Source organism: Ahaetulla prasina, chromosome 1 (assembly GCF_028640845.1).
Source record: "Ahaetulla prasina isolate Xishuangbanna chromosome 1, ASM2864084v1, whole genome shotgun sequence".
Lineage (NCBI taxonomy): Eukaryota > Metazoa > Chordata > Lepidosauria > Squamata > Colubridae > Ahaetulla > Ahaetulla prasina.
In genome coordinates, this window is record NC_080539.1 from 306,842,893 (window position 1) to 306,861,461 (window position 18,569).

At 37.7% G+C, this 18,569-nt stretch overlaps 1 protein-coding gene across 8 annotated transcripts in view; it reads right to left on the minus strand.

The window, feature by feature from the left end:
* The window catches only part of PAK6 (p21 (RAC1) activated kinase 6), a 66,689-nt gene that overhangs the window by 40,078 nt on the left and 8,042 nt on the right, over positions 1 to 18,569 (minus strand). For 2 of the 8 annotated variants that reach the window (XM_058162115.1, XM_058162111.1), the window contains exon 2: positions 8,723 to 8,792. The exons of 2 other annotated variants lie outside the window; for them this stretch is intronic. The gene's annotated coding sequence lies outside the window, so the exon portion shown is untranslated. Of the gene's footprint in view, positions 1 to 8,652; positions 8,672 to 8,722; positions 8,793 to 9,098; positions 9,285 to 9,626; positions 9,873 to 10,306; positions 10,533 to 18,569 lie in introns of those variants that run through there. 4 more of the 8 variants (XM_058162114.1, XM_058162116.1, XM_058162113.1 and 1 more) reach the window with 4 other exon arrangements.

Below are 18,569 nucleotides of genomic sequence, written 5' to 3' on the forward strand. Positions count from 1 at the left end.
AGCAGTTGAATTTTGATCATGTGACCATGGGATGTTGTAATAGTTGTATGTATGAAAAATGGTCATAAGTCACTTTTTTCAGTGCCATTGTAACTTTGAAAGGTCATTAAACAAACTGTTGTAAGTAAAGGACTACCTGTAGTATGTGGAAGAATTTAGGCATGGTGGTACGCACACTTTTTTAAAATTTACAATTTCCTTGGATTCAAGTAGTTTATTTTTGGATCCTGGTCCATTTGTTTTATCTTGCTTTCCCTTCCACCAGCAAGAGCGCTTTATTAATTTTGGAATCTTTGAAGATGAATTACTGAAGAATTTAGTGGTTGTAATTGTGGTGTTTCCCTCTGACTCAAATCTAATTGATTTATGGACTAAGGATTAGGCTTTCATTTGTGGGTTAATATTAGTCAACTTTCAAATATGCATCCAAAAAAGCTTACCAGAAACAAATCACACATTCAGTGAATTCTCAAATAAGACAACTGCACCTGTAGATACACACCTACTTGATTTGGAAAGATACACACACTTCAAATGTGTTCGTAGATTTATCAGTACCATCTTCAACAGCCATGCATTTGACAAAATATAATCAATTACAGTTGCTTTGCACCTCCCAAAACTATTTTAACAATAGGTAATGCCAAATAATTGAGCATAATTTTAAATCATAAAATATAAGGTTTCATAAAAATGCAGAAAATATAAATTTTAAAACCTTTCCAATTTAATAAGCAGAGAGGTTGCATTTCAAGATCCCTGAGCAACTGCATCGAACCAGCCACTTACAGCTTTTGTTTCTCATACATTAAGTACTAGGTTTCAATATTGGTAGAATATATTTGCATCTCTCCCTTTCTTAGGAAAAACATGAAACAAGCACTTTTAAGCAATGAGTTAATACATGATATGATTTTAATTCCTAGAATATGGAATTATATGTATATGGCCCTACTAAGTAAATGGAAAAATGCATACCTGAAGCTTAAGCAATCAGATAAGATCCTATTTTGTCAAATGGCTTGCACCCCAAGATGCTGATGCTTGAAGAATCTTACTAGCCTGTAGTCTTTCCAGTTCTGCATTTACATTTGCACTGAAATGCCACAAGCATAAATAATCAGTCACTGCCATGAAGCAAAAGCCGCTGGAGACTGAAATTCTCTCCATGATCAATCCCTGCTGCCAGGGAGCCACATCCTATTTTTCAACTCCAGATCTAGCCCTTTCATAGATAATGTAATTCCAAAGGCTGTCACATCTCCCAATAAGTATGAGGGTCTCCCCCCTCCCCACAAGCTGGCAGATTCAGAGCAGAGGGAGGGATCAGCTGAGAGGAGGAGCAAGACAAGAAAAAGGGTCAGGCGAAGACAAGGGGAAAAGACACTGATTTTTTTTTCATAAGGAAGAGGAGCTGCCAGGTAGGAAATTTCCAAAATGGCAAACGTGGCAGAAAGGGGTAGTACGGAGATGGCAACAAAGAACTATTGTTTATTTTTGTACTTCCTTTCAAGGGAAAAAAAATTGCCTCTGCTTCGGAACTGAGAGATTTAGAAATGTAAAGCAATCCTATTAAACAATGGTCTTTGTCAGTCAAAATAGGCAGAAACTGCATAGGGGACTCAGCATCCATGATGTCTTGACATTCATATAAGCAGCAATTCATCCAACATGCATCATTCATTTTTAAATCACATATTTTTCAACTAGATTAAGGAGGCATGGGTGAAAAACCCTCCAAATTAAATGCAATTCCACAAATACTTGACTGCAGATTTGATCTAGTTATTCCATGTGATTCATTTCACTGGTCCTTTGTTTGATCCCAGGTCCTCATCTCCATTTGGAATATAGTAAGCCCTAAAAAGTTGCAACTGCTCATACTACTACTACTACTCTTCCCTTTTCCCCCCTTACCTTCTATTGCCATTTTTGATATTGAGATTTTAATCAAGAGTTCCACAGAACAGAATAATGCTTTCCCCCCCCGCCCCGTTTTATCCTAGAATCTTATATGAACTGTGTGGTTCTACGCTAGTGCTACTACTATTTACCTTTTGACCATACTTGAAATGCGTAGTTTCATTTTTGTGTGTGGCTTTTGTTGCAAAAAGAAAAGAAAAAAGGCAGATGATGTGAAAAATTAGGATGTTATTGGGGAAAAAATATATATTCACTTTGAATTTTTTCCAATGGTGTTCTGAATGGCTCCATGCACTTCATTGCCTTGTGCTCAGGAGCAAGCAAACTGATTATGCCAAGTACTTGAACCATGTCTAATGCTGAAAATGGATCAGGGATTTAACAAAAGCACAAGTAATACTAGTAGGAAAAAAAAATCTTCAGAATTCATCAGCTATAGTCAGCATTTCCTACAAGCAGCCCCCATTAGTCTTGCAAAAAGACAGTTGTGGTTAAAACTAAACAGAAAAACCTGATCCTAACAAGGGATAACTAAAAAGTTGCTGCTGAAAGTCTTCTACCTCCAGTCAGTACTGTAAAGAAAACCAAACTCTACCATACATCTTACCATAAGTGTTGAGTCAGAGAGACACTGGAAAAACTCATGGCAGAATGAAATTCTGCTGTACTGGAGCCAGAGGCCTCAATATTCATGTTCATAATAATCACTGGGAAAACAAAGTGGAGTCTGAGACCGCTTGTATCAGCTCCCAAGGGATACTACTGAATATATACACTAGAAGGATGTTCAACTGCTGCTATATTCACCAAATTCACCTACTATTAATCTTCTCATCGTTCCCATCACCAATCTCTTTCCACTTATGACTGTATGACTGTAACTTTGTTGCTGGCAATCCTTATGATTTATATTGATATATTGACCACCATTTGTGTTGTAAATGTTGTACCTTGATGAACGTATCTTTTCTTTTATGTACACTGAGAGCATATGCACCAAGACAAATTCCTTGTGTGTCCAATCAGACTTGGCCAATAAAAATTCTATTCTATTCTATTCAAATGCATACAGAGTATTTCTGATAATCTAATAGTTTCTACCAGGTGATCTGACATAAATGAAAAGAAGTCCAAATAAGGCAGCTTTCCCTTCCCCAATACTGTATTTGGGTCCCCCCCCCATTTATTTATTAAATGTGTATGTCACCCAATACCCAATGACTCTGGTTTGAACAGGAATAATCCCATTTGCTTCCACTGAAAGTCAAATAAAAGCTTCTACCTGATCTGGAATTGTTCTTTTTCATGTTTCATGGTCACTGAAAAAACAGTAGTTCTTTTTCCAAAGACTGATTGCTTAGTGGCCATTTGAAGTTATGATGGAGATACCTGGGGGTATGACCCAGATTCGAAGTTCTGATGATTCCCTCCCCCTGAAGTTACATGACCACAACTCAGGCACTTGGCAACCAGGTTGCATTTATGACTGTTTGCAGTGTCTTGTGGTTATCTAACCATGTTTTATAACTGTTTTTGGCCCATAGCAGACTATTGGTTAACTTAATTACAATGGCATTAGCTTAATGACTATCACAAAAAAGATCAGAAAACTGGATCAATTATACAAGTTATGACTGTGATGGGCAAGCTCAAATATGGCTGTAATTTGAGGACTATCTATGTTCACGCTGGCTTGAATATAAGAAGTGCAAATTTCCTCACCCAAAATGGTGAGTGCAAAGGATGGTGCAGCCAAACCACAGCATATACAGCATACAGACTGCAAAAACTGAGAGCTGAAAATCTGGGAAACTATTAAATTTCAATTACACCATGGTTCTTTTTTATACAGCATTGACTTATAACTATCATGGACTGCGATATCATGTAGAAATCTTGTGTTTAAGTTTTAAAATGTCTGAGCACACGTTCATGGCATTTTTAAAATACAAAACTTATAACTCATTTCTCAGATCAATTTAATCAACTCAACTGAATTTTGCCCAGTACAAAAATCTAGCAATAAGAAATGGTATTGATATTAGCCGTGGTATCTGCCAAACTGATCACTCTTCCCCAACTTGACATCTACAAATGTTTTGGTTCTTGCATTTCCGAACCAGAAAAGACGTGGTAGGTAACATGTATCTTATACCATTAAGGAACTATGGCATTATAACTTTTGTTCTGCTTCCTTTCCCCAATCCTTTTCTGCAGACATTTTTATATGTCAGATTCTTCTTGATTTCCTTAGAAACAAAGCTCTGCTACTTTTCTAGGACTAGCATGCCTGAATGAAGCGATACTCTAAATCCTTCTGTGAATACCAGTTTTATTCTATTAGAAACAAGTCTCAGAGAGCTAAATATTATATTACTGGGTATATCTAGGTACAAATGAGAAATAAACTACAAGAATCCTATTATTTTATCTAAAGTTATTTCAATGAATGGAAAAGGAAACATAAAATGAAGCCCTCAACTTTTATTTGCTTTTTGTTTCTTTCTCGTTTAAAAATAATATCTAATCCATAACAAACACACTGGCCTTTACATCTCTAAGAACATGAATTATAGATGCCATCAGGAAGTCAACATGGTTATAAGATTGGCTCCCTCCTAGCATACCTGGTCCACGTAATGCCCCATGTGATATTGTGGTTTCTTTAATTTTGGCTATTGAATGTGTTGCTACATTGCTTGTAAACAAAGGTTTATCTATTGCAATTGTGTCTTTCAAATGATTATGTAAATCAAAGCTTCAGGCAACATATGAATCAGCATACTATATTAAGATGAGTAAATCCTCCCAATCTTATACCCTCCAGATCTATTGGGCTACAATTCCTTTCATTTCCATGTAAACATGCTGCTAGAAAATGATGGAAGTTATAATCCAACACTTGTTGTTATATTATTATTATACTTATAGAGGGTATGAATTAAGTAATGAGGTATATAGCATTTCTCCATGAATATTCATAATTCAGTTACTGTAACAGCAAGTGGTAACTTCCGTCTATTAAACAGTTCTCAATCATGAAACAGTAAACCAAGCTTCTCTATGATATATGGAAACTCCAATTTCCACTGTTCTCAGGCATCATGGAAGGTGGTTGAATTTCTAGGAAACGGACACCCTTATCTACCTGCAAGGCACAAGGCTGGGGAAAGTTGCACTATAGCACAAAGTATGCATGTCACTTCCAATTTGATAAAATATACTCTGTTTTGCTTAATTTATCTTGTGAAGCCAACAATTCCAACCACATTTATTCTTGGTGAAATGTGAGTTTTAGATATGTAACACTGAATAAAATCATGGGAAAGAGGTCATATGATTACCACACACAAGGCAGGACCACACACAGCTTCCCAATATATATTCACATCAACGTAGCAACATATTTTACAATTCTGAATAGTGATAGAATTAGATTTGGCGAGTTTCTAAATTATATAAAGTTTTGTGGCCTCTTGTTAAACATTACACCAGAAAGTTTCAAAGGTATGTACCAAAACAGGACTTTGAGTCACCACAGAAAAAAATGAACACATATATATGCATTGTAATTTATATATAAAACCACTTTAAAATCATGCCTAAAAGTTTGCTACACAAGAGTTTATAAAACTACAATACACATTAAAACTGCAAAATTCTAAAACCAAAACAATCTAAAAAATTTTTAGGCCCTGCAGATTGTGGGACCCTAAGCTGTAGCTTGTTTACCTTATGCTTAAATATTGCATTGATTCTGACTTGTAGCTTCTATGAAACTGTATATTAAAGCCAACTCGTGTGATGATTCCTTCAGATTGCTCCAAGCAGAGGAACTCTCTGTATTAGTGTATAAACTGAACTGATGGTTCATCTTAACAAAAATATACCAAAGTGCTTCTAAATATAACTTGTTGATGACAGAAACGCATTGTGATTGAGCCATTATAAGATCTCTTTGGCATACCACAAAATGTCCAGTCTTATTTACTGTTAAATAGTCTTATCTGTACTAGACACAAAAGTCTTTGAGACCCGAATGCAGCATGATTACTTACCCCAGCTCCTGCCCTTCTAGCAGTTTGAAAATATACACGAGAGTAGATAAATAGGTACCACTTCAATGGGAAGATGAGAATGGAATGGAATACAGAACAGAACAATAGAACAGAACAAAACAGGACAGAATTCTTTATTGGCCAAGTGTGATTGGACACACAAGGACTTCATCTCTGTGCATAAACTCTCTATACATACAAGCAACAAGTGATAATTCATGATCATAATAGTGTTCTGTGCACCTTGGCGTATAGGCATGCTAGTCATATGACTATGGAAGTGTCTTTGGACAATGCTGGCTCCCTCGCCTAAGAAATGGAGAAGAGCACCACCGCCTAAAGTCGGACACCACTGGACAAGGGAAAGCTTTAGCTTTACCTATACACATTAGCAGTATCTGGAAATTGGTGCCATCAGATACAATGGAACTTGTTTCAGAATAGACAAAGTAGAATGTTACCAATGCTATAAGCATTTTGCAAATTCAAGCAACCCTTCAAATGAAAAGTGATGAGCAATGAGTATACTACAGAACAGCCACCTAATCCTTGCACATGGTTACAGATCATGTTTCCCCCCTAAAATCTGAAAAGTCTAAAAGGTTCAATAGATGAACAGATGCTTAACAATTATCTTAAATGCAATGGGGATTCATCAGTAATTTTATACCCAGGTTTTGTCACAAGTGTTAGTTCATTAAAATTTTATTAGATATGGTATTAATAATTTGTGTTAACATAGGGAGTGTTATATTTTTGTGGATTAGTGCTTAGAGTATTAACTCCCTTTTTGGGCAGTTCCACAAACACTGATTCATTATATTGTTAAAGGAAATAACCTGCCAGTCTTAATGAACCTTAACGAATATGAGGTATGTTTAAAATGTGATTAAGTCTAAGGATAATAGCTCTGGATGGCATACAACATGAAACAGTTTAAAATAAACTAACAGAAAGTGATAGAAAAAATAGCACCTAGAAAAATAATACAAATTCTACCTGATGAATTATCACAAAAGGTCCATCTCCCACTCTAATTCAAGGCCTGGAGGAACAGCCAGGTTTTAAAGGCTCACTTAAATAAGGGAAAGCATGTGACTCTCATGGGAGCTGACGGATATGGTTCCTGAAGGCAGATTTACATTTCAAGGGCATATGACAAAGTAAAATGGAGCTACAATTACACTAGCAACCTTGCAGAAATATTCATAGATTAAATATTTTAAATGGAAACATCTTCAATTTAGCACAACTTTCCAAAAGTTGTTCCTAAGAATAATAAGACTCACAAAAACACGTAGAATATTTTGATAGGAAAGAGAAGACAATCCTTACCAAAACAGATTTGTACAACTACACACCTTCTTTAGCAAAATCAAGCGGGATTTTAAGGCACACTTTCTACCTGTAAATCATAGAAATTGAAGCAAACATAGGCTTATGATTGTAACCACACACATATGCTTTGAACTCATTTCCAAATTCTGAAGCATTCAGGAATAACAAAGGGGAGTTAGTTGGAGTTATAATATATTTATGGTCAGATTTCTACTCTAAAGTGGACTATAGATCGTCTCTGCACTGTTTATCTGCTGCCCTTTCTATCATACCTTTTAAAGCCAGGGGTCTCCAACCTTGGCAACGTTAAGCCTGGAGGACTTCAACTCCCAAAATTCCCCAGCCAGCTTTGCTTTGCTGGCTGGGGAATTCTGCGAGCTGAAGTCCTCCAGGCTTAAAGTTGCCAAGGTTGGAGACCTCTGTATTAAGCAATACCTGTTACACCACATTCATAATCCATCTAAAAAGAGTTGGGAAAAGGCTTGGGTGATCATCTAGGCCAATTCTCTAGTAACATAAAAATCTAGCTTACAGATGGCCATCCAGCATCAGCTACATACATCAAACAAAACAATTCCAAAGACTTCATGCAGCAATCTGCTCTGCTGTAAAGTAGCTATAAACCTTTAAAATCTATGCCAAAGTCCACCCCAAATCTTTTCCTGGCCATTTGTATCTGATAAGATCTAGCTGTCCTTCTAAGCAATAAACAACAAATCTGCAGGGACAGAGAAATGTACATCACCATTTATAACATTTCCCCCTCTTTTTCTCATTCGACTGACCTATCTACCACTTTGCATCCAACATTATATGTATTTAACATTTTCCAACACACAAATAGCATCTGCAACTCAAGTAGTTACTCAAATAGCTTTGCATTACACTTATTACATGGCTGGGAATTTGATTATAGGTTAAGGACCATACACATAGTCATAGACACACTCATCTTCCCAATTCTAGGCCCACCCAGAGACCTGCTCAGGAGCACGGCTTCCCCGCTGTTGCAAGCAGCCATCAACCAGTTGAGAACAAGGAAAACAAGAAGGCCGCCTGGAGAGAAGCAACCAAAAAAGTTTTCCTTCCCCCTGACCAAGGAACCTGCTTAAGATTGCAGTTGCTTGCTGCTGCTGGACCATTAGGAGAGGTGGGAAGCCTCACCCCCTTTCCATTTTGGTAAGGTCCACCTGAGAGCAGCTGATTCTCAAATATCATTAGCAGTAATCTGTTCCTTAACACCTAATCAATGGTTGGTCAACTGGATGTCAAAGGAAACAGGCATAACTTCCCAAAGCTCCAGCCTCAGGACATAGAGGGACAGTAAGACCACCTGTGGATCTGCAAGTTGCCAATCTTTCTTGATTCTCTTCAATGTTCACAGTATATTTTGAAGTTCTCACCAGTTTACAGTTTGCTGCGGTCTCGTCAGTATTCAGTCTCACAGCACACTACTGTAGGTTCCTTAATAGCCTGGCAAACAAGAATACACAGCAGTCAACAAACATTAGTTAAGAATTCCCACAGAGGACAAGGAACTAAACACACCCACACCCACAATTACCTTACCGAGTAGAGGAAATGAGAGTTTACCTTTCCATTATATCACCAGAACAACATTTGCAATTGCTTGGTATAAAACTGGGTTTCCCTCCTCCCCAAACCCCACCAATCTAATCATCTCCACAATGCTTTATTAATACTGTAAATCTGAAATAGGTGTGGTCAGGGATTTCTCCAAAGATTCAAAGGTCCTTGCTAGGCAAATGGTAATAATACCTTGCACATATCCAGCAGACATGTTGCCTACATGCAGCCTATTTTCTGAAGCATCAGTTGGGCCATCTTTTAACTCCTTCCAGCCTGCAGTGATAGTTACAGCTGTCCCTTTTTTTTTTCTCATTCCACACACTGCACAATTTGACAGTATTCAGAGAGCGCCACTCCCTCAAAGAGATGCCACATTGCCTCCTCCCAGGTCTGGGTTTATTTGTTTGTTTCCAGGTCCTCTGCCTCCTACAAGAGTTGGAGCTGGCAGGCGGAGAGAGGAGATCCCGGCGGCACCCCCACCCCACCCACCCCCAAAAAAAGATGCTAGGCAAGGCAGTTCCAAGGGAGAAGGAAGAAAGGACTGCGAACAAATTGCACTCCTGCCATTGAGCAAAGCTGATTGGAGGACGGGTTGTTGCTGGGTTACAAGAATGAAGATGGAATGAAGGCCTCCCCCAAGGAAAAAGACAAGCTTTCTCTTCCCCTTCCCCCCCCCCATAAGCCCTTAAAGGGTGGGGAGAAACAAAAGCGAGGTACCCTGGCAAAATAGCTCCTTTTCTCCCTGCGAGCCCATTCAATGCCGGGCTTTAGCCATCCACAGTGCCAGAAAGGTGGCTTATTGTCTGGGCGTGTGCGCTTTTTCAAGTGCAGCTCCGCAGAAAAAGAGTTAAATCCTCGGGAGCGGAGACGTTAGTTGGAAACGGACAAATCCAGCGCTCGGAGAAGGGCGAAGAAGACGGCCTCCCTCATAAATAAACCGACGAGCCCGCTGGGGCTCCGGCTCCAAGCTTACCGGCGTCCTTAATCAAGCAGCCCCCCCCCCGCGCTTTTTTTTTTTTGGAAGGAAGTTAGCGCGTGCCGAACCGACGGCCCTCCGCCAGCACGAGAGCTCAGGGGAGCGCGGGAAAGGGGGGCGGAGGCCGACCTGACATGTTCCTGCAAGGGAGCTACGTTCACCTGACCCTGGGAGTTTTTGACTTCAGGGCGTGGTGCCGCGGCAGACCTACAGCAACACCCGCCCGGGATTGCGACAGACCGCAGCAGAAAGCTGGCGCTGGGGCTTCAAGCAACCTGGGGTCACCTCCCCCCCCCCACCCACCTCAGCCCTGAAGCACAAGGCGGCCTTGTGGGGTGGGGTGGGAATCTCAAACTTGCGGTGTAGCGGTAAACCCGTCCCCGTCCTCCCACCAGCCAGCCCTGTTCACGAACTAACTAACCTACGGGAAGAACCGCCTCCTTTCAGACCTGGCGCCTTCCAGAAAGCGTTGGACCACAAGGCTCGTCACTCCTGGCCGAAACAGCCTGCCCATGTGGCTGGAGGAGACGAAGTTTAGGCGAGGCAGAGCAAAGCAGATCTCCGAGCCTCAAGGCCAAAAGCTCTTGATAACCCTTCACCTAATTGAGAAGCAACGCTGACTTCCTAGTTATGTCTGGCAGAAGCAGTTTTGTTCACTTTGTCTAGACAGGCACAGACATACCAAAGAAAAATGTCTGTGGCGATTCTCAATCATCCGGCTCATGGTTGTCCCAAAGATGGTTTTTTTTCTCTCTCGAAAGGCAACTGAACTTTCTTGGCTTATTTTTCTTTGAAAACGTTTCACTTCTCATCCAAGAAACTTCTTTAGTTCAACATCAACTAAAGCAGCTTTCTTGGATGAGGAGCGAAAACGTTTTCAAAGGGGAGGGAAAAAAGGCCAGTTACCTTTTGGAAAAAGCACCTTTGGGACTAGGAAGAGAGTGTTATCATTAAGTGTGAGGGTTACAAATATACAGATAAAATCTGCATGAGCCAATCAAATCAATAGTACTTTGTCCCATAGCTACAAGTATGCTAAAGCTCACAACATACTGACTACTAAAAATGCATCTTTTTTGTATGCCAGCCAACTGGAGAGAGCTGGACATATCTAGAAAATTCTGCTACTGAGGACATTTATAAAGTAAAAAATAAGGTCACAGTTTAGTGGCTTTGCTAAGCTGTTCATAAATAAAAATAGGCTGGGTTTATTTAGAGCGATCAGAAGCAAACAATGAATGTTAAACATCAAGACTTTGTATATCTAAACAGCTAAGATAAAAATGTCATCGTGTTTTTTTGTCAGTTGCTGAGAAGCAAAACATTCATTTTAGTTAAATCAGTCTTTGCCTCGCTTGGCATTCTTCAGATGTGTGAAAATTACAATTCTCAGCCAGAACATTTTTGAGCATTGTAACTCTAATGCACCTAATGAGCACCACATACGGGGAAAACTAAATTAAGTCCTCCATTAAAAAACAATAACCACAAAAAACAAATTCTCAATTTTTATCCTTTTTATTTCTCCACAAGTATTGTTCTTTATCAAATGATCTTGTGAATGCCACCAGAGTCCACCACTATGTACAAGCCATCCAGGATATAAGTACCAAGAGTTTATGAAGAATTTAAAAAATGGAAAATTCCAAAGATAAAAATAAATTTAAAGAGGCTTTGGATTTCCCACCACCTGTATAGGGTTACTAGGAAAACTTGTGGTTTGCTAAAGTGTGTTTGGTCAAGCAAGGTACTTACTAATAGCTCTAGATATTTATCTTCAATAGTTACTGGAATATGAATATAGATTCACATTCTTTTTGTTTAGAGAAAGGGTAAGAATGAGTGATGTGGTAGAAGCTAGATGATTCGTTCTAGTATTTTTCTTGGAGAAATCCTTTTAATCCATAAAGTTGGAATGCATATCATGGGAACACCTTGCTTGCCCCCCCCCACAAGTTGAAAACTGATCCTTCCAAGAAGTACAAAAGAGCTATTTACATTGAAGAACTATATGCTAATTTACAAGTATAGATGCACATTTAAATATTTCTAATTATTAAATGTCAACAAGTCACATCTGATTTCAGATGATGAATGGACTGATGCTTAACAATCTGACTGGTTTCCAGTAATCTCCTCGATCCTGTCTAGGCACTTTATTCATTACCATTCCCTTCGATTTCCCTTAACGTTGCCAAGCACAGATTTTTTTCTAATCCCTCAGCTGTTTGTATCACATGATCAATGTAAGTCAGGTATTGCTTACTGAGTATTTCCTTGAGCACTTAATCTTTTTTTGGGCCTGGGTGGATTGGTTCTTGCAGTCCATGGTATTTTTAGGAATCATCGCCAGATGCATTATTTAGAAGTGTCTATTGTCTTGTTCTCAGGGTTCAACTTCATTGGGTGTATATATCTTGGAAATATCCATATGCCCCACAATCTTTTTTAAGTTGTCATTGCTTTCTTCCTTAGGATTCATTTCTAATTTTCATTCTGAAATTCATCTCTTCCAATTCTGCTATTGTTATAGTTTATTTGTTATATCAGTCCATTAAATATAGAGGCAACTTGCAGAAAATTTCAGAAATAGGCACATTCTCTTGTGTTGTCTTCAGTACAGATGTATTGTTCAATATTCCAGTCTCTAGGGCATACAGTCTTGTTCCTCATTTATTAACACAGAGCTGTTATACTTTAACTGCTGTTTCTCCTTCATCTTGAAACAGTTCAATAGGTCATTTATGCTTTCCTAATTGCCAGCTAGTCATTCCTGAATATATTTGATGTCTCTTTCTAAAAAGAATTCTATAATTCTGTTTAAAAAGGGTTTTCACTATAAGCTTTCTAACTTCCTTAACCATATTTTCCTCTGTTCTGTTGTATACTACCTTTGAATATTATTTCCTCCTGTGGTTTCTCTGTTCTTCCTAAAACCATTTTTTTTCTTGTTCTTTCCCTTTTTTTGCTGACTTTCTTGATTGAGATCCCTTGTTTTTGTTTGTTTGTTTTGTTTGTTCTGTTTGGCGTTGAAATTACTGATAAGTCCATTCCAAGGCTTTCCTTCATTTTCTACCATGATAGCTTCTTCTGAAAGCTGCTTGGATTTCTTCCTCTGAAATTTTGGAAGTACACTATTATTTTCTGCTGCAATTTTTACGGTGTCTACTATCTCTTCCTATAGCACCTCAGGATAAGTATATGGAATCTGTTCCTTTCAGTGAGCCTACATTCTTATTGCTTGTCCTCTTGGTTAAATCCTGCTGGATTTAATGTATTGCAATCCTTGTCACTGTCTCCTTAATGCCTCCTTAAATTTGTATTTTCCAGGATCCAATACTGATATTTAGGAAAAAAGTGCAATTCTTTTAAGATCAGCTGTTAGGTATAGATAGATGTATGTCATATGAAGCACCCTTGCCTCCTTCCAATCCAAATACTGAGTATGTCAACTATTAATGCATCTTGCATTATTTCATTTCCCAAGCCTTCTTGTAATTCTAAATTCCCTCATTTTACCGGTGTCTGCATTCCAGTTCCCCAACAATAGCATTGCATCCTTCCTTGACAGCTCTGAAGTAGGTATCTATCCAGTGGTGGGATTCAGCCAATTCGCACCACTTCAGGAGAACCGGTTGTTAACTTTCTGAGCAGTTTGATGAACTGATTGTTGGAAGAAATCATTAGGGCAGAGAACCGGTTGTTAAATCACCTGAATCCCACCACTGTATCTATCCCTGTATGACTCTGATGTTCAGTAGATATCCATTCTAAGAATATGTTCATATAGGTTTATTGGCTATAGTCAATGGCAAACCTGGCTATAGACAAAATGTCCTTCTTGATCATCCTTGCTACTTCATTCCCTTGTATGGAGCCATGGTCATAGACAGAAATCCATCCATTTATCTCATTTATTCTAAAAATACATCATGTCAAGGCAGCTTGCTGGGGACGTCTTTTTATTTTATCTCACAATAATAACCTCAAATGGTAGGTTGGACTGAGAGTGAGTGACTGACTGACCAAAAGTTAATCAGTAAGCTTTCCCAGTCCTATTTCAGTTTATTAACCACTATATCATACTTATCTGATTTAAGCTGACCATTTCATCCACTTTTTTTTCTTCCTAATGTTTCTTTTTGCAAGAACAAGTTCTGCTTTTTTATCAACTAAGTGTTGATCCATTGGTTGTGACAGCTTGTTACCCAACCAGCTTGTTATCCAAGCCTGATTTTATGAGCTGAGAGTAAGTGGTCAGGCTCTCATGCCTAAGGCGGGACTAAAATTCACAGTCTTCTGGCTTCTAAGCTGGTGCCATAATCATTAGTTCAAACCGATTCTCAAACCAGTGGATGGCTCTTTCATCCATTCACATTTGCTTATTACTAAAACATTCAATATAGTATCTTCTATTTCCTCTTCAACATTTCAACTTTTCCTTGTTTCATGCTTCTTGTGTTCCCTGCTTCAATATTTTTGAATTCTATACACCTTCTGCCTTGCGGTCAAATACCTTCTGTACAAACATTGCACTGATCCTCACAGCAACACATGGTATGGTAAGGTGGGACCAGTGATTTCTAGTGCAGATAGAAACCACAGATTTTCAAAATGTGTTACACAGCAGACGTACCTTAGAAACAATTGAATGATTACTGTGAATGATGAGTGGGCAATAGGTTGAGTCTTAACTCATAAGCAAAGCTATGCTGATTGATCATTTGCTCTCCTTGTGGTAGAGTTTTTTTGGGTGTTTTTTTCATAGAAACATTACAATGTAAATTTTCAGTGACTTCCTTCTACAGAAATAGGCTCTGGAGAAAAATGTCAAAACTTATAAGTGAGGTGTAAGAACAGAACACCCCTTCAGAGAAAAATGTTGAAAAAGTTTCTATTAGAAAAGCTTGCAAGAAAACCACAGAATGCCATATACCTTTTTTCTGTATGCCTTAATTTAGGTGAAGCAGAGGAGGGGCAGAAAACAATTCCAAGACTTGCAGTCAAAGTTATCCAAATATTTGGCAATGTTTTCTGTTACTAATATTGTCCCATCTTGGTCAAAAGCCAGTTCTATGTCATCTTTCAATGTGTTGCTAAAATAAATAGGCAATTGGGTGTTGAATTAGCACAAAAACAAGTCATTCATGAATTGTTCCAACTTGTATAATCCATCTCTTAGTATGCTGGTGTCAACAATTTCTTCTTATTACTTTCCTCAGACTTTCTTTGCAAATGGAGACTGCAAGGAATATTCCAAAATATGACAGCAGCCTTTTTTCATAGTGCCATGCTTTTAGAGCACCAATTTTCAGATACAGAAAAACCTCAGTTTAATTGTGGAGGGAAAGGTTATCCCCTAAATCCAATTGTCCACTAAATCTGGGCTTATGATTGAAGTATTTATGTCAGTTACATTTTATTTATTACATATTTATGATAATTATGTTTCTACATCGTATATATAGGCGTGAACGTGGATCAAAAATTCAGTTAACTGATGCAAATCATGTAAATTCCATCAACTATCTGAATTGTTTTGGAGACCACAAACATTGTGCACTCTTTTGGTCTGAAGTCCAAAATAAAATGTGCATTCCATCAAAAGTTAAAAATTTGGGGACTTGGAGAAGAAATGTTGGATTGAAAACAAAATCAGCTGCGAAAAGTGAGATGAATAGTCCAGCTCTTTGAAAATTTTTCTTTAGACAAGAAGAGAACTTGAGATCACCCACAAGTGCTCCAGACAGTTGTCCCTTAAAAAGAGACTGCAAGAAGGGAGTTTTCAGTGGGTTTAGAGCTCTGAGAGATGGGGAAATAGCACCTTGCTCAAATTGCACTCAGCACCTTTGAAAGGACATTAGATTTGCATATTTCTTCTCACTCACTTTTGGAAATTGCTTGTTAACTGTTTTTCCACTGTTAGGAACTTTTGTATCAAGGTATTCTACAGCACTAGTGAATTTTCATCAAACTTTAGTGAAAGATGTTTTAAATATAGGTTTAAGGACTTAAAAACATTTTAATAAACAGAAAAAGTTTATAACTTGGGTTTTAGAAAGCTACAAACAGACTAAGGATCCAAATAAATTTTGGAATTATTTTTTAAAAATCCTTCCCATGGGAAAATAGCAATAGCACTTTGGCTAATATGCCACTTCAGATACTCTGAATGGCTTACAATATCAGCATGTTGCCCTCAACAATCTGGGTCCTTGTTTTACCGACCTTGGAAAGGATGGAAAGCTGAGGCAACCTTCAGTCAGGATCAAACTCCATGCTTTGGCAGAGTCAGCCTGCAATACTGCATTCTAACTATTGTGTCACTATGGCTCCTTGTTTTGAATTGTTTAAAAATAACATTAAGATAAGACTTTAAACATTGGACAATAGAGGTAATTAAAAGAATGTAAAGGAAAATAATGCTCCAAACTTGACATACAAATATAAAATGAAGCAAAATATTTAAACATTAGATACACTGAAGGATATTTTTGAACAATGACCCAGGAATTAATTTTAAGCCTCTATAGACAGACTGTGTTTAAAAGATTTTATGGAAAAAAAATATATTTCACTTGACAAGATTGAAACTGATTTGAAAGTAATTTTAAAAAGTGCATGCTACAATAAATATTGAAAAAGATTTTACGCTAGGCATTCAAAAGAAACCAGCTGAAATTTTAATAATTAAAAGGATACAAATAGCAAACCAAAATGTACCTGAATAAATTTCCCGAACTGGATTTACAAAAAAAACTTCAAGACCTTTGAAGAATTTTATTTATTATTTATTTAATCAAATTTTTTTATCTCTGGTAACACTTTATGGTTTTCTGCTGACAAAAGGACTGAAATCCAGTCTTACATATTGGAAAAAAGAATCCTATCAACAGGTACAAACTTGATGGTCATTACCTTACTGACGACCCCCATCCTGTCAAAGATCTTGGAGTTCTCATATCAAATGACCTTAATGCCAAAGCCCACTGCAACTACATAGCAAAAAAAGCTCTAAGAGTTGTAAACCTAATTTTACGCAGCTTCTTTTCCAAAAACTCTACACTACTAACTAGAGCATACAAAACATTTGCCAGACCTATTCATGAATACAGCTCATCTGTCTGGAACCCATACCACATCTCTGACATAAATACAATAGAACGAGTCCAGAAATATTTTACTAGAAGAGTTCTTCGCTCCTCCGAAAACAACAAAATACCTTATACCACCAGACTTGAAATCCTGGGATTAGAAAACTTACAACTCCGTCGACTTCAACATGACCTGTGTTTAACACACAAAATCATCTATTGCAATATCCTTCCTGTAAAAGACTACTTCAGCTTCAATCGCAATATTACAAGAGCAAAAAATAGATTCAAGCTTAATGTCAACCGCTTCAAACTTGATTGCAGAAAATATGACTTCTGTAACAGAGTTGTTAATGCTTGGAACTCATTACCTGACTCCATAGTCTCTACTCAAAATCCCAAAATCTTCAACCAAAAACTGTCTACTATTGACCTCACCCCATTCCTAAGAGGACTATAAGGGGCGTGCATAAGAGCACAAAAGTGCCTACCGTTCCTGTCCTATTGTTCCCTTCATTATATCAAATTAATATAGTTGATGCATATTTTTTTACATATATATATATATATATATATATATATATATATATATATATATATATATATATTCTTCAAGATATGTTGTTTTATTTATGACAATGTTTGTGTATACTGTTGTGACAAAAAGAAATTAAAAAAAATTTAAGGAGTTGTTTATAGATAAGAGATAGGATATGGGAAGAAGAGACATTTGTTGTATTTTAGGTGAAAGTCATAAGTTACTGAAATTGTTTATACTTATTATGATAAATGGGGAGTTATTTCTTTATATATTCGTTTTCTCTATTATAGTTTTGCTTTTTCTCTCTTTTCTGGTTTTCTTTTTTATTTTCTACATGTTCTCTCTCTCTATTTGTTCCTTTAAATTGCATTAGTTTCTACTGTTCTATTTACAGAGTCAGCAACTTGCCCCCAACAATCTAGATCCTCATTTTACCAACCTTGGAAGGATGAAAGGCTGAGTCAACCTTGAACCGGTCAGAATCAAACTGCTGGCAGATGGCAGAGTTAGTCTGCAATATTGCATTCTAACCACTGTATCACTAAGGCTTATTATTAAACTAATACATTTTAAATTGGAATTTGGTCTTTGAGTACATATACAATATAAAGTGTTAGAATGTTAAAGAGACCAGCTGATTAAATTCCCTCTTCCATTTGTATCTCCCTTGTATGTTTGGATCTGTTAAGAGAGAAGAGGGGCTGGTCAGTCTTGGGACCCTTCATCACTTGCACATAATCATGGCTCAAGTATGCGCTTTTTTTTGTGTGTCTCCAAGGGCAGCTTCAATGTCTATGAAGACTGATAGGGTTTGTCTCCTATTGCCTTGCTGTGATAGAGACAATAGAACCAGGATAAGGATTGGCAATGCGGAAAGCAGATGTCCTGCTGCAATAGTTTTTTGTTGACTCAAGGATGGGTGGATAGCATGTCAGTTCAGCAGTGGGGAAAAATCTTTGGTGTATACTGGGGAACCAGCTGATTAAAAGGAGGAAAAGGGGAACTCCACAGGCCTAAGCAAAAGTTCTGCCACAAAATGCTGGATTTAG